This window comes from Mycteria americana, chromosome 6, assembly GCF_035582795.1.
Source record: "Mycteria americana isolate JAX WOST 10 ecotype Jacksonville Zoo and Gardens chromosome 6, USCA_MyAme_1.0, whole genome shotgun sequence".
In the NCBI taxonomy this organism is placed as follows: domain Eukaryota; kingdom Metazoa; phylum Chordata; class Aves; order Ciconiiformes; family Ciconiidae; genus Mycteria; species Mycteria americana.
This window is the reverse complement of record NC_134370.1, coordinates 28,656,894-28,682,400: the sequence shown is the minus strand read 5'-3', so window position 1 is coordinate 28,682,400 and position 25,507 is coordinate 28,656,894.

The window sequence follows — 25,507 nt, the reverse complement described above, 5'->3', positions numbered from 1 at the left end:
TTTTTCCTAGTATGGATCCTAAGAGTTGTCCACCGAACAGTATGCAATAAATCATCAACATGTGTTTTTCAAGTTAAGTGAATTGACATACGTTTTCCACTTGCCTTTGCCAACATATTTTAAAATGTGATGGAACTATCCCCATACAAAAATCATTCTTTAAGATATCACTCCACTCCCCATTGGGCTTCAACCCATATCTCTCTCCTATCTGCAAAACCACTGCTGTGCATTCAGTTTGCTATATTGCTGAAGTGCTCAGAGGGCTGTTTGAGATCTTAGATATAGGGATGATGGTTTGTGTTTCTAGGATGAATTTTAAAGGGACAATCGTGTGCAGTTACTAGCTATAGATGATTGATATAAATGTTTACCCCTGTATGAAGTATTTTACAGTTTTACTTGCAGATGTGTATTTATCTTGAGTTATACTTGACATAGAGTTTCTTTCAATTTTTTTAATACTATGTGTGTATTTTGGAAACCTTTTTAGATGTTAAAATTTTTGAATGGTTACAAATATTTCTTGTAATACTGAATTATCTTATCTGGAAACTCTTTGCAGTAACTTTTTTGTATATATTTGAGGGCCTTTTTAAAAAAGTATTGTTTGTTTTTCGGGGAAAAGTTTTTACAATTTGGAAGCTTTCAGAAGGGCCTTCCTCTCAACTAGGATACTAACAGAGGTAAGAGTTTTCTTAAGTATTTTGCAGAACTAAGGACGTATCCTCAAGAAAATATTTATGGAAGTAATTTACTTTTTTTTTTTTTTTTTTTTTACAATGCTTTTGTCTGTATAAAGTATGCAACAGAACTACATTAAGAAGGAAATATTGTCTACATAAAATATTATATGAAAGTTGGTACATAATTCTGACAAAAAACCTTGCAATTCTTTAAGCCATATTGTTTTTGTTATCCTTGGATGAAAATATCAGTATTAAGTAACCAATGTATTATTCAAGTGCTTAGACTTATATGAAAATGCTTATACAGTTTATTTATGTGTATTTGGGGAAGAATTGCTAGAAAAAGCTATCACTAGACATATAGCAAGTGAGGAGCAAATAACAGTATATTGTCACTTTATGGCCTTGTGAGAGACAGAAGATGCTGAAAGCACCGTCGAGACTTGGCTTTCAGAAACTCCGAAGCACAAGCGTTGGGTTTCAGATGGTGCTTCTTTCCTTTCCCGTAACCAGAGGGGAAGAGAGTTGGTTGGGACGCTGTTTGACAACTTGACTTTCACAACTCTTTGCAGACTGTGAGCTCAGCTATGCAGTATCGGCTACAGCAATAATATCAATCAAAGGATGTAAGAGAAAGGGATTGAAGTAGATTATTGTAGGGGTTTATGTTTATTTTAGTTAGAACTCATAGCAATATAGAATATGCATGTGCACGTATTTGAAGCATTTTTACACTTTACATTTCATGTAGTTTGATTATATCATGAAGGATTGGGTTTTTAGTTTGATATTTTACCATGCTAAAATGGGAGGTCTGCCCAACCCTGTACTGGATTCTTGTTTCCTTTAGAAGGTTATTTAGTACAGCACTCACTGCATTGTGTACTAGTGCTAAAACTAACACTGTATCTTATGAATTTCTTCAGCTTTAAAAAAATTAACCTAATTATTATTACATTTGTTTAGCTGTACCCACTGACCTTGTCAGATTCAGTTGGCAATTTGTATAATTTCTTTTTCTGTAACTGTTAATAAACTTGTACAGCTAAAACAAACAAACAAAACCTATGGACAAAGGCCTCAGAGGTACCAGTTCTGCTTCAGCAATCAAGATGACAGCTTGCTCATCGGGTGACTGTGTTGCTAAAGAGACTGTTAAAACCTCTGTTGTGGATTGTCCATAAAATGGCATTCCGACATGTGCCTTATTTGCTGGATAGTATACAGCTTTCCTCTAGTATTCTAGCATTTTAATGCTGTATTAAAGTACTGCAAAAAAAACCAGCAAGAGAGTGGTATGGTTTTCTTGAACATTCCTTCCTTTGACATTTTACTACCAGCTGCGTTGGGTTCCTGGTTATGGACTGGCCAACCACAGCCTGGTGTTCGCAGTGCAAACCTGCCCCAGCATAACGGTGACCCAGACCATGGGGAGAAGAGCTTCTCCACTGCAGCCGAGTCCCTAAGCTGCAACGAGCCTGGCTGTATCCTGGGTGAGAGAGCTTCACCCAAAGTCTCCTCTGCTGGTGGAACAACAGCTTGGGTTAATGGTGCCTTAGTTTTTGGCAATGCCAGCTCTTAGTTTTTAACAGCCTGGTATTGTCTAGTGTTCTTCTGAAGGAAAAACCTCCTATAACCAGACAAAGTACACTTCTATCCTTAATAGTTGGATAGGAAAGCTTAGGTGCCAGAAAGTTGCTATAATGAAAAATAACATTCATCGTTTTTAAATGTCATTAAGCTATACCACTTAAAATTTAGGGGATTGGATCCAATTCATTCTTTGCGAACACTAGAAGTTGGCAAGAACCAGACCTACTAAATGCTTGTTGCTAATTACCAATGATCTTCTCACATCTCCAATCAAAGTTCAATGGCAAGCAATATTTCTATCGAGACCGCCAATACTGTTGTGATTGGAAGTTAAAATAAGGCTGTCATGAAATTAACTTTGGACTTTAGGTATCCTGCCTCTAACATGAGAGATCCCCTTCATTTAAAACAGAAAATTTTTAATTTCTGTGTAAAAACACAGTTCTTCTATGCCTGATCACCCCTACAAACATGGTGCATATTTGACACTTGGAGTTCTTTACCACAGTGACACCATTTATATCACATAGCAAGCCTGATTTCTGGGAAGATTTGAGTGCTCTTCTCATTCAGTCTGTATGAGAGAGAGCAAGAACGCGTGCACATGTGTGTGCATGGGTATGCGTTGGGCGGCGGGAGGAATCGTGCAATTCTGAAGCCTTGAAAAAAGTGACTATTTCATCAAATGATGAAAGACATCCTCCCAGCTGAAAGGAATCCCATGGAAAAGGAATCCCATCCTCCCATGGAAAGGAAAAGCACATATTCAGGGCTAGTTGGTAAATTATTGCTTGAAAAACAAAACACACTGCTCTTCAGTATAAAGCTTGCCAATAGCACTGTTCCCATAGCAAACACGAGCCACAAAAGCCAAGCTCGGAACTGAAATACAACTTTCCACCAGAAGAACTGGGGGCTCCCCAAACGCCAACACCTCAGATTTAGCACTCCACTGAGACCGGAAAAACGCTGAGTAGACCAACCGCGAAGTCCTAGCTCCCTATTACCACATTTTCTGTGATTCCTCAAAGCAATGACTTTTTCACATTTAAAACAAAAGTAAATTAACACAAACGATATGGCGTCATTTGTCGACGATCATTTTTGTAATGATCAAACTACTTTTCCCTCGTTTTTCATTGCCAAGCGCTTCACCTTCCTGCTCTATGTGAATGAGGTCAAGAGGCAATGCAACACCCTCCTCGTAACAGAAGGGCCAAATAATTCCCACTTTAAGAAAAATAATAGGGATTTCATAACAGGGATTTCATATAGCACTGATACTTTGAAATAAAAAGCTGTTTCATTATTCTTCATGGAAAAACAATTTAAACAGTACACCAAGGTTACCAGTTTTAAAGTTAGGCACATCATATCAAAACCCCCATCTCAGATCCTTCTAGTATATTAGCAGGTGTACGAACTAGACCTTAAATTGCAACTAGGAAGGATAAACAGTCTGCATGTTACATTTGTGTAGTCTTGCTCAGAGCCCCCCCACACGGAGCATGCACTGCCATGTAACACAAGTCGCGTAAGTTTAAAAGGCTCCTCCTTTCTCCATATCCCTCTGAAGAAGGATGTACACAAGAGACATTGGCAGGAGAGGAACCTGAAACACCGAGGGCTGAATGCTGACAGTCAGGTCTTTCCACTAAGAACTAAGACATCAAGAACTGAAGAAACCTCCTAACTGGAAGAACATATAAAATCCTTACTCCTGAGAAGCACATAGTACATAGTTTTTTGTCCTGAAAAAATAGAATACAACATTCAGCTTTGCTTTTCCCTAGTATTCACCTCCTGAACTTAGAGAAACAGATCATTTGCAAACTCCTGTCTCGGTAACACCAGCTATTGGGCCCACACCTACTCACCAAGCACTTTTGTTTTACTGAAAGTAATGCAATTCTCTTCCTCACCATCCATATCTCAAAAACACTTCAGATAATAACAAAACTCAGAAAAGTGGTCTTGATAGAACCTACCAAAACTGCAAAACCTCATTCAAACAACATAGCTCTCAAAATCCTTTTACAAACTTCAGGAGACATTTTTAGTAACTGAATATGCTGAGAAACACCTACCTCAGTCAGCATTTATTGGGTCTTTTTCCAAAGGGCCAACACTGATGCTGAGGCAATCACATTCATGAGGGGTTAGAGCATCCCTGATTTGTAGCCCAGGTGAGCAGAGATGGCCAGCATCGCTCCGCAAGAGAACAGAACACCATCAGCCACCCCTGTTTAAAAGCACTGCCCAGGCATGTGGCTCTGTGGCTGATGAGGAGACCACAGAGGCAGCAGCAAGAGACTTTGCTTCTGCACCGTGAGCTTAGCTAAATAAAATGCAGTAATCATTGACTTTTTTCCTTTTTGTTTTAATAAAAGGTAAAAATGGAGCTTACATGCCCAGCTAACCCAACCAAAACCCATGCCTACAGGGAAAGCAAATCATAGCCAAAAACTTTATGGATGTTTTAAGCGGAGTAGGGTACAAGCCAAAGATTTTCTTTTATTTTGTACTCTAGCCTCCTTTTCACCAGCTGAGAACAGAAACTAGAATGCTATGAGAAAGCTTTCTCTTACACAATTTCTGAACACATCTGAGCAGCAGGTATGGGAAACCTAACTCCAGCCAGCTTTTCGTAAGGTTTCCTTATAGTTTTGCAACATAACAAGAAGGTACAACTCAATGGACTTCCAAGGAGACAGACATACTTATGCTCCATTTGATTTCAGCCAGCAAAACTTTGAGAAGAAGTAATAATGCAGGAAAACACTGCAGAAGTAATAGGAAGTAAGGCCTCAAAACTACTGCAAATAAAACAGTGATAAACAGACAAATACCACGGGCATAGGAAAAAAATACCTTTGTTGAGTACCTTCAGGTAGAAATTCAGAGAGCTGGCACCCACAGCCCCTGGAAAGGGCCTCGTCTCCCCCCACCTCTCTCACATTGGCTGCTGGCCCTGATTGCGGGGGCTCCAGCTGTGCTGGCCAGCTGTGGGGGCACCGGCTCCTCCCCAGGTGCAGGCACTTCCCGCCTGGTGCTGCCTGCCGCAGTGCAAATCCAAACAGCCCTCTCCAACAGCGCTACCAGAAAAAAGTGCAAAGACATCAGTGCCACCAACAGGAATCCTCACAGGCAGCTGGGAGGCAAAGGACAGTTCAATTCACAGCTAGGAGAGACAAATAACTCTCATTTTAATGTTCACACTAATTGAAATCTCAACACAGTTAAGTCTTAGGCAGCTGTAGAAATTTCATCAAGGAAATATGCAAAAGTAAGCTTCGCTGGACAGAAACTTGAATAACGCACGTTGTGGTGAACCAATTCAAACTGCTTTCCAACGTACCCTGCTGAAGTTTCTGAATGTGCCAGGCAATTTTTGAATACAGTGATCGCACATATCACGTAATACCTTGCCCAGCTATTTGGTCTAAGGTGTAGTTACTTCATTGGCCATTTGGCTATCCCAGGTGTTTGCATTGCTTTAATTAAACTGAGGTCAAAGTGGCTGAGTTAAATAAAGATAACCAGTATGCACTCGCACCAATATCTTTCAGGATTGGAAGGAACTGAACCAACTGATTAAGCTAGTCTTCCTCAGGGAGGTGAACAGCAATTCACTGAGTCAGAGTAGCAAAAGCAAACCCGAACATGAGTAGTAGCTGACAGAGTCCCTGACACTCAGCGAAAGACACCCCAGATGGTGCGTATTCAAGAATAGATTTTAAATTAGCTAGTAACAGTCAGGAATAAGCACATGGTGTTATTTTGAACAATTCAACTCAATGATCATAATAGTTTAAAATAGTTTAAAAAACAAAAGAAGAGGCAAATAGAGGATTTGGAAGTAGGGACAGGAAACCAAAGAGAAAGCATCATTATATGATCCTTATCACTCTAAAAGGATAAAACAGAAGTCAAAAAATCAGGAACGATGAAAGGAAAGAAATAGTTTCCCCGTGCAAAGAGACTTTGTGCACTGGGACTCCATCCCCTGGAAAAGAGATCACTGAGGGCGGATGCGATAGTGGCCTATAACATAATGACACGAATAAGGGAGGAAATATTCATTGTTTCTACAATGCTTTCCTTTTAGAAGCAGGGAATTTTGGATAAAATTATCTGAGGTAACATAATTAAAACAAAAATTTCACACATCAGACTGAAATTCATAGTCATGGGATATTCTAGCTGTCAAAAGAATAAATGAGAGCAAAACCAATTACAAAACCACATTAAAAAAAAAAAAATCCTCTAAAGGTTATTAACCACAAAGATGCAACCCTGGCTGAGGAAGTCCCAAAGCACAGAAGCAGCCAGCAGCAAGAGACGACGCCAAGAGCAGGCTGATTGCCTATGTTTAATCTTTTCCCTCAGTAAGCTGTTGTAGGAAAGAAGATACCAGAGTAGGTGCTGGTCTGATCATTGGGCTGGTCTGAGAGAACTATTTTTTATTTGACAGTAGGAGATGCAATATATGAATGTAAACATACTTTCAGCCCTGTATGTAAGGAACCATTTGCATGGCACCCATCAAGCAGCTGACAGCTGTCGGGGCAGGCTTGGACAGACATGCCCAGGGAAATACCCGTTAGTTCCCCAGCATATACAGTTTGGAAGAAAACCTTGCAACTTACCTATGCTCATGCTCTGTTGGGTGAATTGGCAGGAAACTAATTGAAACACCACTGTAATTTGTAGTCTACAACTGAATATTGCACTACTGTAGCTAGTTTGGTATCTTTTTTTTTTTAAATTCATACTTTTGTTTGAAAAGCTGGTCCTAATTAGCTGTGTTTAAAGTTATTTTAAACACAGCCACGCACTGCATTCCTGCTTGCTGGGCCACACCACCCGCTCTTGCTCTCCAAGTGGCAGGAGAGGGTTTAGCCCTCGATTAGCCTCACCACATGGTTTTCTGGGGTCACAAAGGAATTTACTGAGTCAAGTAAAATTTCTAAGAGGTGTTTAAGCACCTCCTGGCATCCTAAAGGTCCAGTGAACGGAGCTCATAAGGATGAGGTCGTAGGCTCTGGCTGAGCCATGCGCCGTGCTGCGATGGGGATGGGAGGTAGCCAAGCTGTGTTGGGCTTCCATGATGGGTTTCAGCCATGGTACACTACGCCCTTCTGCCTAGCACCAAGCCACAGCCAAGGACATCCCGAATTAACGTGGAGGTTGGTTAGCCTGCACCCATGTTTCCCCATCTACTGATCTTAAATGATGTCTTTAACTCCAGGGGTACAGCTTCACATGCAGACAGCCCCTCATGCTGTTCAGAGTCCTGAGGCGTTCTTGTACGAGTAAAAGCACACAGGAGTTCTGGGGAAAGCACGAGATGTGCAGAGCTGGATTGGGAAACACTTTACAATTTATCTTTTCTGCCATAAATATCTCTGCCCATCTCTCTACAAGGGGAGGAAATGTCAGTCTGAGGCAGACAGAAATATTCAGAGCAAAGGAGTTACATCTGGAGGCTTTTGTGAAATAAATGTAGCCAAGAGAAGAAAGTGAACTTTTCCTCCCCCGATTTCCTTCCTACACTGAGCCCTGAGCACCTCTTTGCAAGAATTTAGCACAACAGGAGAAGAAATAGGGGCTCAAATAAGGCTTTACAGTCCCAGGAAAGGTGAAGTTCAGTCTAAGGTATGTGTGATTTGCTCCCTCAAGGGCTCTACATATGAAATATAGCTTAGATTTTTATTTTTTTTAAATGAGAACTTAATACACTTCATAAACCTGATCTTCTCTTCAATACCTTACCAGCAAACCTGGCAGATTTCAAACACCTTTCTAAATATGAAAAGTAGGGGAAATTTGTCACCTGAGTTCTTTTTGTAAAGGTAGACAATACAGCTGGTAGTGTTTAACTTTACAGTAAGGGGCATATAAACCTCATTTTCACTACTGGCAGGTATTCTTGTTTTCTTAAGAGTTAAAAACTGCTTTTCTTTTAACCCAGGTACTCCCTGGTCTCTAGCATGTCACCAATCCCTTTCAGGGACCCAAGGAAAAAAAGCAAAGAAAAAGAAATCTGCTATTAATTCACTCCAAAGCTGTGCCCTGTTCCCCAGGTCAAACAAACAACAACAACAAAATCCCAATAACTAATCTTCTAAAAATCCTAGCTGGTTAAAATCTTTCCAGTGACTGGAATGAGACATGTATGTTTAGATGATAAAGTTGATCAACTTCCGCAGAGGCTCCTTCACCTATAGATTTAGTTTGTAAGTGATTGTGCATGAAATAACTGGAACTGTAAACTTCAAGTCCCTAGATGCCTCCTACCTCCTCGGTTTCTCTTGCCTCTCTCAGCTTCCCCCTATTGCCTGTATTTCACAGTTGTTGGTCTTTTGTGGCCTCTTTATTTCAAGCCTGAAGTTATTTTATGTGCTCTGCACCACTCCTGGTTTTTCAAAAGCAACATTTTGTATTACAAGAACATGCTGTCTCCTCCCCACATCCTTAATAGCATTCTCACACACATCCCAACCAGCCCCTGCCCCACGCCGCCTGCGGCGTAGGCAAACACCCTGGTGCTCTCCACTGCCAGTGGTACTTTTAAGAAAATTATTTGTTCTACAGTGTTGAGTAATTTTTTTTTTTTTTTGTTTAAATGAGAAGCGTTTCTTTAGGAAGCACTGAAGGGCCTCCACTTTGTTAGAAGGACAGGGAGAAATAGCTAGGCCAACTACTCAGGCTTCAGCCAGCGCTGAACCCTGGCCACCTCTAGATCAGAAGGAAGCAGGTGCGTGACCACGGCTATTTCAGTGCCCTTGCGGGAAGCAAAGCAAGGTCTCTGTAATCAAGTCATGGTTGTGGTTTCTGGTCTTTCTCACACAGTCCCCGTCACTGGCTGGGGAGAGAACCAAACATGCCACGTCTGAGGCAGACAGCACTACTTTGCAAGGAGTGGGAGCTGAGTTCTTGGTTGCCCTGTTAGCCCCCGAGCGTGATCACCTGCAGCTGGGTTACAGTCGAATAATCCCGACCTTTTCTTCTTCCCGGAGCTCCTTCTGTCACTCCTCAGATAGGTCAACAGCTCTAGGAGGCCTTCCCATCAGGGATGAATCTGATTTTTCTACCCCATGAGTGGCCTGTTTGAAGCCCTCTTCGTTTCTTTGGCCGGGTGGAGCCACTGAATAGCTCTTCAGGGCAGAAAGCACATTGCTTAGGGGAGCACTCTGCTCCGCTGACCATTAGGGGAGACAAGTGACACGGTGCAAGGGTTTTTCAGTGCAGCAAAAAAAAATCCCAAACACAGTAAGCCGGGTGTGAAAATGTTCTTCTTGATTTCTCCTTTTAGCACATTTGGTTGCCTAGTGAGAAGGAGCCTGAGACGGAGTTAGCAGACAGGTCTGCAAGAGCAGTGCTGGCAAATGTGGAAACTTTTGCAGCCGCTGGCTCCGGCCCCAGCTCGTCCCCACTTTCCATGAATGCCTAATTGAGACTGCCTGGCTTTTTCCGCAGAGGTGGGAGCCAGTTTCCAGGCAAGGCATATGGGTGTATTCTGTAAGTCTTTGCGTTGTAAAGTTTTAGCACCCAAAAAAGCCTCCCCTCTCCAGTATGATTCAGTTGGCTGGCAAGGGAGTGGCTGACGGGCAGGGGTGATGGTTGTTGCTGTTGGCAGGAGAAACCAGAGGGTAGGAGTGGGGACAGAGCGGCTCCCTTTTAAAGAAATGATGCCGACAGCAATCATCTCATTTTGTACGGGGAATGAAACCCTCTCAGGGTACTACACTAAAGTCCCTGCAAGAGAGAAAACTCACGTACAGCCACAGCACGGGTATGACAGGCAGCAGCGTGAGGGTGAGGGTGTAGCCATTGTGGCTGTTCATCCCTTGATGACACCTGTGGCATTTCTCCTGGTGTGATCTGTGAGCAGGGCACCGTCAGCTCTCCCGTCCCCCAGCTCAGTGTCTGCCGGAGACGACCTGCAGCAGCCACGGGACTTTCCTGGCACTCACACCTTCACCTGCAGCACCTCAGCCTCTGGACCACAGCAGTGCTTGCAGCAGCCTCCGGCCACCGCTGCTCCCACTGCCACGGCCGCAGCGCTATGCTGCGAGTTCGGAGGGGGCAGGTCCCAAAAGAAGAGGCATGCCTGTGTACCCCTGTGCGTGGCAGTGGCTCCCATGCCAGAACTAGCCTGAGCTGCTGTTTCCATACACAGAGCAGCAAAGAGCCATGCAAAGCCATGGCTCAGCATCCAGAGAAGGACGGGGCTGCTCACGCCATGAGCTTTGCCCCCCACTCATTCCCCATAGGTGCCTGAGTCAATATTAACTTACACCCAGCCTAGGTGGGGAGCAATCGGATAACACCCAGCTAGGAAGCTGTCTAGGCTCCCCAACATGCCCTGTTCACACTATTCCTTTCTCAGTGGGCCAGACCCTGCACCTGCCAAACATACCGTGGATGATGGAGCAGCCTGGCCTATCACGGATGTTGGGGTTTTATATTAATCACATGGAAATCATTTTGGACAATTAAGCATACAGATGAAAGGCCAGCTGGCTGCACATGTTGTGTGGGGCATGACCTAAAAGCAATCCCAGTGATTGAGATGATGTAGTGTGAAAGCTGGATTAAACAGGTCAAGTAAATTTGGAGCAGCTAAAATAAACCAAACTCTCTTCCAAAACATATGTTGTGCTTGCCACATAATATTGCTGTACTGTGGTAGCATGTCCCAAACATGCCAAAACTGTGATACGCTTGTTCCAGGGTCACAGTGCCAGAGGGAGAGAGCAAGGATGGTTACTTTGGAAAAGAGCCGGTCAGAAAGTAGTGCTGAGAAAGTCACAAGCACTCCTGAATGAGCTGCCTGATAAGGCTTTGTGTGTCTTCCCTGCAGCCGACCTGCCCAAATACCCCGGGCCCTAGGAAGGGATCCAGGCTCACACTGAGCAATCAAACGTGAATGAATGTTCTGGGCTTTTGCTCCCCTCTATAAACATTTTCCAGCTAGTGGTAAGCTGTTTTGAAAGCCCCCAGCAGCTTGGCTGGGAGCTGGAGACATTTTACAACATCTGGGAATGATTCCCGAGTCACTTCCCCACATACACCTGTATTGAACTCCATTTGCAGCCCGTTTGCTGTGGAAAGCCAGCCTGCGCTGCCTATCCAGGGCCGGGGCCGGGAGGGCATCGCCACCGGCCAGGGTGGCCAATTCCAGCCCCAGCGTGGTTTGCGGGGGTCTGCAGGGGTGGCTAACGGTGTGGAATGCTCGCCATTCCTCTGTGCTGACCTCACTTTGAGCCATCACCAGTAACACAGGGAGTGCAAAACGCCTTATTGGAGTGATTTGGCCGTGTAGGAAAATAAAACAGCCCTCAACCACTCACGGGCAGATTACTTAGGCTGGGCATTAATCATACTGGGAACACAGGGAGTCCAAAGTGAGTTGCAAAAAGGCTTGGATGAACTGCAGCCCTTTCCCATCGCACGGTCCTCCGTGGCCACCCCTACCCAAGTCGGTGCTGCTCAGTCTTCCACAGTGCTCTTATTTTCTTACCGTTTAATTGCCATATGCTTCGTATTATCTTTGTTTTTACTTTGTCTTGGTCATCCCAATCCTTCACTACACCAGATAATCAAGATTTGTCAGCAGTAAGCCATTAGATAGTAAAACACAGCACTTGAAAGATAGGAAATGTTAAGGGTCGACGCTTCAAATTCTTCCTTGTATGGAGCCCTGCAACATGTAAAGGGTTTTATCCATCTTGAACTCATCATTGGAAAAGCGTTTTTAGCTTGTATGTGTGGTTGCAGTGCTGTTCTTTTGAATGGCTGTATTTCAGTATTGTTACTAATTGCCAAAGCCCTGCTTCATTTGCAGGAGCCATGGTGGAGAGTGCACGTGGCATGAAGTTCCCAGGGCGAGAGAAGGCAGTAAGGGCATGCTGCCCCAGAGGCAGCTGGACAACACACGCCTGCTTTTTTAATTTCTCCACAAGAATTTGCAAACGTACCAAAGTTGATGAGTTTGCAATTAATGTTCTGTATATGGAGCATATAAATCCATGGAAAGCTTTGTGAAGGACGAGCAAACTACTTGGAGAAGGTAAAAAAGCTGAGTAGAAACTTGGTGATTCCCAGCTAACCACGTGTGAGCTAGGGGAGGCCGTTGCATGGGCCACACTGACCGGCTGGTTGTGTGCAAAACACCTGGGTACCCAGGCCACCTGCTCGGAGGCAGAGGGGAGGGAAAAGGGAAGGTCAAAAGATAGAGAAGTTCTGAACCCCAAATTAGTGTCATTGTTGCTGGAGTTCAGAAATATCCTCTGGAAACAGGGAAGAGAGGGTATGAGCCTTTGACTACAGATCCCTGGGGCTCCAAGCTGGAGAAACTGTACTCGGGTAAGAGGGAAAAAGAATTCTGTTGTTGCTATTCAAAGTTTTGGGTTCTGTGCTTTATTTTCTATACCTCTGTTTTTCTATACCTATTTTCTAGAAAAACTTGACCTTACTAAATAACCATTTGCTTTGGTTCAGTGCCAGCCCCATTTACCTGGCAGCATAGTATAGAGGAAAGCAAGACCGGCAGGCACCCTGGTGACCACGGGAGTATTTGGGCAACGCCCGGGAACGTGCCCTGACCGTCTGCAGAGGATCAGAGCAGGGGTTTTGTTAGCCTTTGGAGGAGTGCTCCTTGGCTGACACAGGCATCCCAGCCATAAGGAGAGGTGACAGTAAAGCGCAACAGGTAAAACCCAAAGCCTTGCAGGGTTTGTCATACGTTTATTCATGATTTATAAAGCAAGCGTGGGGCTGACTACGGCATAACAATCCACTGCCCTTCTAAAGTTAGACACGTATTTGAAACCATTTCTTAAAAATAAATGAAATGGTCAGCTTCAGTGCAACTAAAACCTCAGCGCATCAAGCCTTGTTGGCCATCAACTGTTTTCTCTGGGTGAAGGACAGGTACGGTCCCTATTTCTGAGCGCTGCGGACCGGTCCCATGCTGGAAAGGAGGTTATGCAGGTTTCACCGACATCAGGGCAAGCCCAGCCAGGCTGACTGGTCCTTGGGTACACCATCGTGCACCCAGGACGAGATGGAAAGGACACAGTGGAATGCTGATGGCTTCCGAGACGCTGCCTGCTGCCTCCGAAGCCAGCCCAGGGATTTGCCTTCTGGCTGAGGTGCAACTTGCTGGCGTGCTTCCAGAGCAATTCCCACAAGACCCAGACCCAGCTGGTGCTGGTGCCGGGGGGCTGCGGCTCTCCCTGGCCGGCTGCATTTCCAGCCTTTCCATTGCCCCACCGGTGCCGCCGGACGCCCCGCGCCGCCGACCGCAGCCTGTATTCACTGCAGCGTGCGTTACGCTGCAGCGCTGACAGCGAGCCCTGTTATGTGTGTATGTGCTCACCGAGGCCTGTTTTATTTATGTCCAGAAGGATCTTTTATAAAATCAAACATCTGAAAAATGTCAGTGCTGCGTGGTTGTTTTCTCAAGGCTGCGGCAGCGTGTTTCTGTGCTGTCGTGTTTCTCCAGAGGACTTTTGCCAGACAGCTATACATGGCTGTGGCGTTACTGAGAGCGCTAAATGGAGACCTGATGCAGACATCCCCTTAAAAACGTTTGTGTGTTTAGTTTGCCAGAAACACAATGATTTTCAAGCTGAACCAGAGTTTTAAAGACAAATCTGAACTTTTCTAAACAAGTTAGAGCTTTTCTCTCTCTGGAAGACAAATAGGGGCTGGTGGTTGAGTACTGCAATTGCACTGACAGGCTGCCAGGCTTACGCCAGGATGACATCTATCATTTTGGTATGGCTGACACGACCTGAGAAGTAACGCTGCAGCGCGAGGTCAGGCCAAGGCTGAGCATGCCGGTTTCTCCATCCCATCAGCTGTCTGCTGGCCAAGGAACGAGGTCCCGTGGGGAAGTCAGGGGATACGTTCGAGCTCTCCTGTGCTGTAGAAAGGAGGAGAGAGAAACCTGTATGCTGGAGACTGGCAGAGCACCGGGAATTACCTCTGATGGCCGCCTTGCCGTCTGGTCGCCTCCCCGATGGGCGAGGCAGCAAGGAGGGTGGCTGGGAGCACAGCATCCCTGCAGCAGGCGAGGGCTCCCCAGCACACCCAGGTCCCCACACAGTGAGGGGTCAGGTCCCCAGGGTGGTCCCTCTTTGCCGGCGCTGTGGTGAGGCCGGCGAGGCGGGACCCCGCTCTGGGCAGTCGGCCAAGACAAAATCCTCCCCCCCACCCCGGTCCTGCTTCTGCTTCCCGCTCCCTTTTGTAGATGATTCCCACCCCCGATGGGCCTTATGGTATAAATAAGGGACCACTGCTTTGTGGTTGAGCTTCTACAGCACTGACAAAGACCAGATTGCCACCACAGTTATTTCCTCTTGTAAGTAAAAGGGGAAACTGTGGTATCTCGCACACCTCTGGGCAGAAATAGCTGACAAATACCAACTTCTTCATGGCAAAGACTGCCGCTAATGGCATCTGGGCCCCACTTTGATATGTTAAACTACTAATTTCAAATGCCGCCCTGTGATGTGAAACATATTTATAGTTGGAGCGATCGGGGTGTTTTGGGAAGACTTGCCTTCATAAATAACCCCCTGGCCTAGACGTTGACATCGGTTTTACAGCTGCCACCCAGCTCCCAGAGCTCGAGGACAAGATCAAACCACGGCCCTACTCACTGGCCGGCTACTTGTGCAACGCAAACACGCACAAATTAACATCTCCGGACATTTCCAGGAGCAATGGAAACTAATAATTCTTTTGGACAGGATGGATTTCCTGCTGAATTTAATAACAACAGTTGGAGACAACCGTCTGGATACTTGCTGCTTTGAGATAACCAGCCAGTAAAATAACTGTGGTGATTTTCTTTGCAGAAAATTTGTATGTGACAGCCAGACATGTACTCTCTTATTTCTAGTCATCATTGTGTATATTTATAGAACCCCCATCAGAAAAATGCTTAAGATGAAGGAATAAAACTCAAGACAGCCTGCTATCAGCAAGCTTGCTTTTTATGAGGTTTTCAAAGCTACACCGAATTTCAGGGCTCTGGGTTGAGGCTTTCACAAGATCTCCATTTGGCACCCAGTTCCCTTTGAATTCAGGTGAAGCTGGGAGTCTAACTCCCTTCAGGACCTTCAAAAACCCCAGGTTTTGTCTGCAGTGGCATAATAAAACCAGAGAGAGAGAGAGAGAGAAGGAGGGAGAGAGGGAGAGAGACTGCTCCAAGAACAGACTGAGAACAAGAGTAGAAAGAAATGATAAGGAGCGCTGGGAAGCCAAGATTCACATCAGGAAAGAGGGGTTTAAATGCAGTCAGAGGCCAAAAGTGAGCATTAAAGCATCTAGTCTGACAGCCCGTATGCTACAAGTCATTAAATCTCAGCCAGTTACTCTCATATTTAGCCTAATAACTCTTCTGGCACGTCTTCGAAAAGGGGTATTTCATCTTGACTGGAAGACCCGCGTCAGTTGGTGGCTTGGTCCAAAGCTAACCATCCTCACTGGCCAGGCTTTGATCCTCATTTCCTGTATTAATTTGCACACCTCACATCCAGGTGTTGTGTCTTTTTGTGCTTTCATATGGTAAATTAAGTACCCGGTATTTTTTCCCACATTCCATTGATATAGCGTAATTAAATCACTCTCAGCCCTTTCTTTCGCCCCCTCCCGTTTTATTTTCCTTTAAGCTAAAAAGTCTCTTTTTATAAGGGATTTTCTTCTAGTCCAAATAATTTCTGTGGCTCTTTTCTGCAACTTGCCTAGTTTTTCAAAGTCTTTTGAAAACGGTTCCTGAACCACACAGAGCACGCCTTTGTCTCTCCTTTTTGAAAACAGAGCTTCCCCCTCTTTCTGCTCCCTGCCCCCAGCAATCGCAGTGGCCCTTTTGCCACAGCACCATAATGGATGCTCGTGCTGAGTTTTGCATCCACTGCAGCCCTTACCTCCTTCAAACACGCAGGTTTGAGGACGCAGTACTCGCTCTGTCTATACATGCTGCCTCCATGTTCTCAGAAGTATAGCTTTGTAGTTGGCTATATAAAAAAACGCTTTTGTAGACATGAACCTATCAAGTCACTCTCATTGCTGTGCCTGATTTTCCTGGTATCATCATTACCTGTTTATCATCATTCTGTCCATAAGTTTCACCACCCGTGATTTGATATTGGTATTGGTGAAAAGGATTGATCAAGGAATCTGTTCAGAAGTCCCGATCCTTGTAAAATGCCACTGACTACACCCCTCCCCGCATTTGGTGACTATTTTGGGAGAGCTATCGGGTATCAAATTCCAATTCACCTCTCAGGTGCTTTATTCATGTAACAATTATTTTTTTCTTAAATCTTAGAATTATTTTTTTCTTGAATCTTAGAAAGCCATGGTGTCCTAAGTCACGTGTGGTAAAGAAGGTGAAGCACATTATGTCATACCCTTGATTTTACAGCCAAATCTATAGTCTCTTCCAAAACGGCAGCCTGGATTCCCCCGGTTTTGGGCGCTGCAGCGGCAGTATGGACGGGGGAGCTCAGGGAAGCGTTCCGGAGCCACACCAGGCTGCACAGCCTGAGCCATCGCATTTGCCACTTCTGACGTGAGGGCCTCGCTCTCCATCTTCTGTGCACACCAGGACTGCCTAGATGTCACAGCTCAAGATAGCCCCGATGTGGAGGTTTCACATCTCACAGGTACATCAAAGGCCCCTCTCACAAAGCACTGCCTTCCACTTCTCCAGCGCTGCCCGGCCAGCCCACACAAGCTATTGCCAGAGGCACCGACGTTTCAGGCAAGCAAATCACGATTTAAGGTTCAGTTTTGCCAATTATGTGATACTTCTGCTATTAATGAGTATTTCTAATTCATCGCACTTGTTATTTGCATGGGCATATCAGCTACCGGGAAAAAAAAGTCCTGCCTTGGGATCCTGTCACAAGCTCCTGCCCCTCCTGCTGCCTGCTCCACCTGGGGAGGGACAGGCAGCTGCCTGCAGTAGCACACTCCCTACGTACTTCCTGGTGCAACCACAGCCTCTGGGCTCCTTTGGGATTGTAGGATAGGAAAGCTGAGCTGTTCCTGCTGTCCTGCATCTCCTTCTGGCAGCGGTGCCAGAGCCGTGCATCCCAGCAGTCCCTGGGCAGGGATGCAGCAGCCTGTGCGTACCTCAGCATCGCCTCGTCCTTGCCTGGAGGCTAGATGGCCTAGCCCAGGGTGGAGGTCATCTCCCTGGGACACAGCTATATTTTGGGTGGGTGCGAGGGGCAGACAAGCCCATCTAGTCCTGGATATGTGACAAGTATGCGTTCATTAGGAGAGACTGCAGTTACAGCCCAGCCTTCCTCCTCCACCGAGACAAAGTCCAGCAGCACAATATGCTGTAAGACAAATGAACTGGCTTCTCCTAGGAAAGCTTCTAAAAGCTTCTAAAAACATGGAGTCTGAGGGAAAGCATAGCTTGAAGGAATTAAACTTGACTCCAACCTGACCACAATCCAAAGGGAAAATTAATTCTATTTTAAATACTAGATTTTTTTTTTTTTTTGGTTACTGAAGCAGGCTCTAAGCTGGGTCATCATCTCTTTTACTGGGCCATCACCCACTAGGATCAGAAAGATTGCTTTTACAGCTTTTTTTTTTCTGACAAGGGTTACTTCCCCTTGAACTTTCCTATGCTGAACTGCTGGAGCAGATTATGGGGAAGGAAAAAAAAAAAAAAGAAATCTCTAGCACAGGCTGGCAGGGAACCCCAATAACAGGCCAGCACATTTTCCTCTAAACCAAGCACTTCTGCCAGGCCATTTAGAGACACCTTTGCCAAACTACAAACCCTTCAGGAAACCTCTGGGTCCGTGAATGCTCTATGGTCCATCTTTGGTACAAAAGGATCTCAACTAAAGGAGGTCAAGAGAAAACACCATTATGGCAAATCAAGGCTTATAGGTGTCATTTTAATCACTGCAAAGCCTTCCCTTCGCTTTACAAAACCCATGCAGTAATTCAGCCTTATCTGTCAGTAGCTGCTTTTAGTTGAAGCCATTTGTTTATCACTAGAGATTCCTATCTCCCCCCAAACCACCGTGGCATCAGCAGCCTGCCCAGTGATGAGGCCAGCTGCGGCTTATCTGCAGGAAGGGCTGGCCAGACTTAGCCCAGTGTCTTACCGCGGGAGAAAAATGACAACATATAAACAGTGGGGAGACGCATTACCTCTTTTTAAACAAACTCTCTCTGCGGGACTTGTAAACATAAAAAGCAGCCATCGTTACGTGTTGTCCCAGATGACCACCTCTAACCTGATGGTGAGGGTAAACGGCAGCGGGCTGGTGTGAGCGGTGCTCAGGTGGGGGTAAGGGCTGCCACGGACCCCCCTCCCAGGTCTTGGTGGAGGTGCCACCAAGAGCAAGACCCTGGGGACAGCAACCTGATGGCCCAAAGCTCGTCCTGATCCGGCAGCTCGCAGGCAAAACCCGGCACTGCACCGGTGTGGTGGTACGGTTAGCAGGGAGCACAGCAGCACGGGCAGCTCCTGCTTTGGCCACGTTGCAGCCCGGAGGTTTACTAACCCCTGGCAGCTGCAGCAGGAACACAAAGCACAAAAAGCAGCTCCCCAAAATGCCAAGTCAGCAGTTTTCTTATCGGAGGAGACTGAAAAACAGGGCTCTGAAATACACTGGGAGAGTTTCCCACTAAACATCAACTACCAGGCCTTTATTTATAACTTACAAAAGTAATCGCATTTCAAATCTGTCAAGGGAAAGAGGGGCTGCTTTGGGTTTTTTAAGCTATGAATTTTGTTACCAAAAAACTGCTGTATTAAGCATGAATGCTGATTATTAAAAAGCAAAGCCAATAAAAATGATCCAGAGGACAACATTCCTTAATGGAGACCATAAAATACAAGGACAAGGGAAGGACAATTTGGAACAAAGTGATAGGAAATTAATACCTTTTACTGCCAGTTAGTCTCACAAACAGAAAAAAATCACATAAATGGACTTAAAAAAAAAAAAAAATATACTTTCAAACTCATCATTGATCATATATGCTTGGGAAGAGTTTCAAGTGGGATTGAATTTTAATCCTCAGACACTGCTAACCACACTGGGCATTTTGCCTTTAACATTAGTGGGCAAGGATTTAAGTTAATCCATGAACCTAATAGCTTTGTACCTCCAGGTGCGAGAACTTTTGTCCACGTAGGGAACTAACGGAAGAGAAATGAGAAGTTGTTTGCTGTTGTGTTGGGCTTGGTTTTGTTTTAAACATTAGAGACCAGTTTTCGAAAGCTGCAGGGTTTGGATGCAGCCGTTCAGACACAGTCAGGCAGAGGTTTGGTCTAGGTCCATTTCCAGTTTTAATAAACCAGTTGCTGTAATAAAGGACAAGGAACTTGAAAATGTGCAGGGCTAAGATATAATATTTTATAGTTCATCCTGCAAGGCAGAAAGTTGATATCTCACTGATGCATATTAGAGGTTGTTGGAGGGTTTCCAAAACTAAAGGACATAGCTTATTTTTTTGTTTTTATTCATTCTGCTCTAGTCTGTGGTTTTGTTTTTTCCAGCTTTCCGTTGCTCCGTGCCAGCTAGTACAAAATAGGTGTAAAATACTGTCTGTCCTCATTTATGCTGATGGTCGGCTGGTAGCAAAGCAGCCACTGCAACACTGGTACCCTAACGCTGATTCCCTAGCTGTATGACTATAGAAAAAGGCTGAGAAAGAACTGGCTACAAATTGTTTCCGCAGGAGGAAAGAACCTTGTCCTAATAAATTACACTGGATTGGAATAGGTTAAAAATTTCACTGATTATAGAAGATCTATATCAGCTTGAGGATCGTACCATATGGGTTCAAGTCGTTTTGCCTGGTGGTTTTTTCCCCTTTGGGACCACCACCATTTCCCAGCACATCCCACTTACGTGACTAAACAGCAGGGAATGAGCCAGAGACACCTGGGGTGGGGACAGAATCGGCCTCATCACCCCCACCAGCAGGGAACTGGCTCGCCAGGTGAACGATGTCAAATACAAACCAGGTCAGAACTGCCACTAGTTTATCATCCAGACACATATTTCTGCCAGGTTTTGAGAGGGTGATTGAAGAATCCATGTTGAAGCTATGACTTCAGAGATGGGAACACTGAAATAATAAAAGAGGGGGAAATTGAGGATAACAAATTACATCAATGGAACAGGAACAATTTAGGGTCTTGTTAAGCCCAGGACCTTAGTCAGCAATGACACACTGGGCCAATATTATTTTAACCCTTTGACTCCTTGATACAGAGTTCAGTCTGCTCTTTGAGGGGCCCTGCTCTCGAAGAACAACAGGGAACAAACCTACGTTATCTGCGGGCTGTTAGCAGCCATTGAAAAACCTTCAGCTTCATTCCTGAGGAACTGAGGCAGCTTCTGGGCAGACAAAGCTGGCACAGACCGTGCTCCAGATGCCCCAAAAGGGGGAAATAAAGGAACAGAGTTCTCTGAGATGGAATAATAACAACTGCAGCTGCAAAGTCCCATGGAGAGCAAGGCAGCACCTTCAGGCTATAAGTTTAAGTTATATTTAAAGGCTTAGGAGGCAATGCTGCCATACGCTAACTATTTCTGCAGAAGCCTGTCAGCTGGACAGGAACCACCAGCCCAGCTCCCAGAGTGACCCCCAGCCCTGCCGGGAAATCCTCGTCCCCACGGCTTCGTCCCAGCTCCAGCCAGGCAGGAGGGATGGAAAGGCTCCCACCCTCCAGGTCCACAGAGCCCCTCGCCGTGGGCGAGCGGGATGGCTCAGGCTCAGGCGGTGTGAAGAAACCCCCGAGCCAGCGCTGGCAGGAGGAATGGGGACATGGGGACGGGAAACATCGCAGCCCTGCAGCGGTTGCAGGTAGCTGTGTGCTCTGTTCGTATCCCTTCCCCAGCTGCAGGCTCAGATACGCAGCTGATTTCCCAGCTATCGGCGTTCTCACCTTTTCAATTTTGTGGCTCCTAAAATACATTGGTTTACCTCGATTTTTTTTCTGAAATACTGTATCGATTCCTCTCCTGTAGATATAAAATATTCTTTTCTTCTGTATTCTAATGTACTGCGTCTACACTGAGCTGTTTTGGTTTCAGAGTTGTTTCTGTTTCACTGACCCACCTGGCACTTTGCTGCTTTGTCTCTCTTCAATCTCGCACCCTTGCTCCTTCACCTGTGCTTTGAGTTTAGAAAGAAAATAGAAAGCGGAAGGAATACGTTATTCTGGCCCCACAATGCAGAATGCTGCTGTCGCACCCCGGGTGTGACATTGGCAGCAGAGGACATCCCTCCCTCCACTGCATCTCGGGCAGCGGTGGGTGGAGGTGCCCCCGCCACCCTGCTCTTCAGACACCCTCGGAAACAGCTATGGAAGGAGATGATATAAACCTCATTAACTGGGGCAGTCATTAAATGGGAGTAAAAATATCATCAGCAGCTGGGAAATGTGCTGTGATGCCTGCAGGTGAAGGTCACCGGCCCCCAGCTCCCCCCGCGCCCGCTGCCTCCCCCACCTTTCTCAGGAATCAGATCTTAAGGGCAGAGAGATGCATTAGCTGCAAGCTTCAAAAGTCACATTTTTGAGCATGGCCAAGAAGCAGGGTTGTAAAATTAGGGGCCGGCCACAGCTTTTGGGTTTGCATGCAGCAGGACCCACAGGAAGGGCATGTCATCCAGCCATCAGGGTACAGCCTGGCCGCCCTCTCTTGCGAATTGTGTGCTGAACTAGGTGCAGTTTTATAACTCTGCTTGAGGCGGTCTGGGCCAGGATGGTTTCTGGAAAATTATTTCATATTATTGTGAAGAGAAAAAGGCATTTCCTTTCATTTCAGCATGAAGGGAACGGTGCTGAAAAGGTAAAGAAGAGCAAGGTGTAATTATCTTTCCCCCTGTTCCACACCAATTTCTATGCATTTTGTAACTATCACATAAGAAATCAAGTCATCCTTACAACTAAACGAAGTATCTGGTTTTCCTTCGTTATGCACTCCTGCATCTGTGTGCATGAATACTATTTTCCAAAATCCAGGGGCATCAAACCACTTTTCCAGTGGTTTCAAAACAACTGGAAAAGAAACAGAATAAAAGCACTGGAAAAATGAACTGCTTTGCTTTGACCCAGTGTGACGCAGTCAGTTCCAACGACCAGTTTGTAACAACAGCTACCCCAGAGGTGGCCAATCCACTGGCGATCTCTCCTGTTGCTGTCTTGTCCTTTGAGCCCTCAAGCTCTGTGCGATCGTGTTCGCCCTGCAGCCAAAGGAAAGCATTTAACAGAGTGGGGTTTTTTTGCCAGTATATTAAATCCTTGCCCCTGTTTTAGCTTCAGCAATTTGGGATTGATGCTTTCAGCCAGACAGGCCAGATTTCCCACAGCGGGATGAGCCTGCAACCCAAAGGGGTGCGGGAGCACTGCTCGGAGGCAGGGCAGTCGCGTCCACCGTCGCTCTCCAAGGGTGGGTCAGTGCCAAGAGCCCGAGAGCTGCAGCCGTGCCAGGGGACCCCCGCTCTGCAGGGACGGGCGGGAGCAGCGCAGGCTGAAGGCAGGCGCCCTGAGCCCCCCACATCCCCGCTGGAGGCACAGCCGCTGCGCCAGGGGCACGAATTGGTGACGGCCGGCAAACACTGCACGTGCCTGGAGTTCGGTTTCCCAGTCGACATCTGCCTTCACTGAGAGGTTTACTGGAAGGAAGATGGTATTAAGGTGTGATTTCAGGTGGGTGACTCACAGACAGTCGAGGGAGTGACGCGCTCTCGCTGCAGGCTAGGGGAGTACTTACTTTAGTGCAGTGCAAGATCCAGCTGGACGTGAGAGGGAGCGCATCTTCAGGCATCCAGATGCCCATGTAAGGAAAGCAGAAGAAGCAGCAGCACGGGTGTTTGCAGCACCCTGCGACAACCTGCACGGCTGCACCCGCTCCCAGCGGCAGCAGCACCACAGCGGCCACCAGCACATCGCCCTACCCGTGCCATGCTGGCCCCACCACTGGCCCAGCAGCTGGGGAAGGAAAGCCAGCAACGGCCACAACCTCTGCCTGGTGTCACCCCATGGGGAGCAACACCTGCAGAGCCACCGGCCTGCAGCCCTGAATGCAGCCCTACCTTCAGAACCGCGCGGCTGTTGGTGCCGCAGCTGCGAGCACGCTGCTGTATCGGGAGAGGGGGAGGACAGACGTGCTTTCACAGTGGCTCTTGCACGGGGAGCTCTGCTGCGTGGGGGCTTGTGCACACTCCCTCCTCGCAGGGCACGGCAAAGCTCTGCCTGCACCCTGCTGACCCAGGGATGCCACAGTCACAGCCAAATCTTCTGGCAGTGGGCTAAACTGCAGCTTCCTTCAGGTTTCCTCTGTGGGGTGGAGAGAGTAGATACCTCAGGGGACTGAGCTGCCTGGCCTCAAATCAGGAGCCGAGGAAGAGTTATCTCTGCAGCTCCCTTGCTCTGAACTCTCTATTGCTCGACATCACCGACTGTGCACAGAGGAGCGCAGGCGATGGCAAGAGCAAGGAGGGAGGCATCCGAGCCAAAGGGCTATTTTTTCAGGTGGCTTTGGGCCAGGAGCTGCTTGACCTGGTGTACATACACCGTGCCCTGCAAAGCTGGCCCCAGCTCGCGACCCGAGGTGCTGCCACAGACCCAACAGCAATCTTAAAGACCTCCCTTGTCAGCCACGGGCAATTAATGCTCGCGGCGCCTGTCACGGCAGCAACCAGCATCGTTTCCCCATTGCGCAGGGCCAGCCTATTGTTTGCATTCGCCAGCGAGTCAAGGGGCCAAGGGTTAGTGGGTTAACAGCTACGTAACGTCATGCTGCGCTCAGGGTGGGGGACACGGGCCGTAGCTCTGCATCTGGGTGTAACTGCATGCTGGCCCCGAGCTATAACCCCTTCATCCCTGCCCAGCCAGCCTGCCTTGGCTCCGCTGCACGCTCCTCCCACAAGCTGTACAACCCCGTACCAAAAAAGAATCAGACCAAAAAATGCAAAGCTTGAGCTTCTGCAGTTTAAGCAAGGAAACGTTCTTTAAAAAATGCAGCGAAAGCGTTTATAGGATCCTGGCGACATAAGCAAACCACGTGACAGGCTGCGAGGCCGAGACTGCGTGCTGGCATCCCCCGGTTTTTAATGTACAGAATCACGCAGCTTTCTCCAAGGACACTTTGCACTTTGTTTGGCCTTGGCAAGCATCAAGTTAATAGCAACACCGCTTCCAAAAAAATAAAATCCTAACCAAACGCTGACTTTTGGCAGGGAAAAAAAAACCCTAAGACACTGCATCATTTGGAGCGTGCACTGTTTAGCACTAACGCAAAATTTATTGCTCTGGCAAAGCCTAAACACTAGCAGCTGCCGCCTCCTCCTCACACTCCTCTGCATCTCTGAGGACCACCCCGTGTCAGCTCTGCCAGTGGTGGGGTCGGAGCAGCGAGCCCTCCGAGGGCCGCTCGAGGCCGGCCCAGGGCTCCTCCTCAGGGCCGGGGTCCCGGCGGGGGCCGGTGTTGCAGCTGCCACACATCACTAACAGATTGCCTTTGGCTCGGCTGTGACAGCGGCTGTTATTAGAGAGACACCAGCGACACGAGAGCCTCTCTGGAGGAAACTGCAGCGGGCCGGGGATGAGGTAGGAGCGGAGGGGGAGAGAGTGAGCAGGAAAACCGCAAGACACTTGCGCCTGCTAAAAATGATTTCCACCTAGTAATTTTAGCAGCTGTTGTGTTCCTCTGCCTACCTTCCTGCATGAATTTTAAGTAGGAGGTGAGTGAAAATGAGAACGGTGACAGAGTTTTTCCCCCCCAAACCTCTGTATCTGCACATTTTTAACTTCTCCCTGACCCCAGCTTAAAGACGCAGTCAGTTATTTTCCCCAGTTACATGGTTTTTGTCCTGGCCGGTAAAAAGAACCGGGAATTCACACCAACGTTTCTCAAGGGTGGTTAAAAATAGTGACCCGTCGGAAGAGGACGGAGCCGTCCCAGCACCCCTGGTCCAACCCTGCACCCCAGCCCACGTGTCCGGACCTGCCTGCCTCAGACCTCCAGGTCCGAGGTATGGCAGCAAAAAGAAATGCAGCTTCCTCAATAAATAATAAATGCCATGAAGGCGTTGCTCCTTCCCGCCTGGCGAGGGATGCGGCAGGGTGGACCTCAGCAATGCCCTGCCCCTGCGTGAAGGTGGCCCTGAGGAGCAGCAGCGCAGGGCGGGCGCTGTGCCTGCTCCTC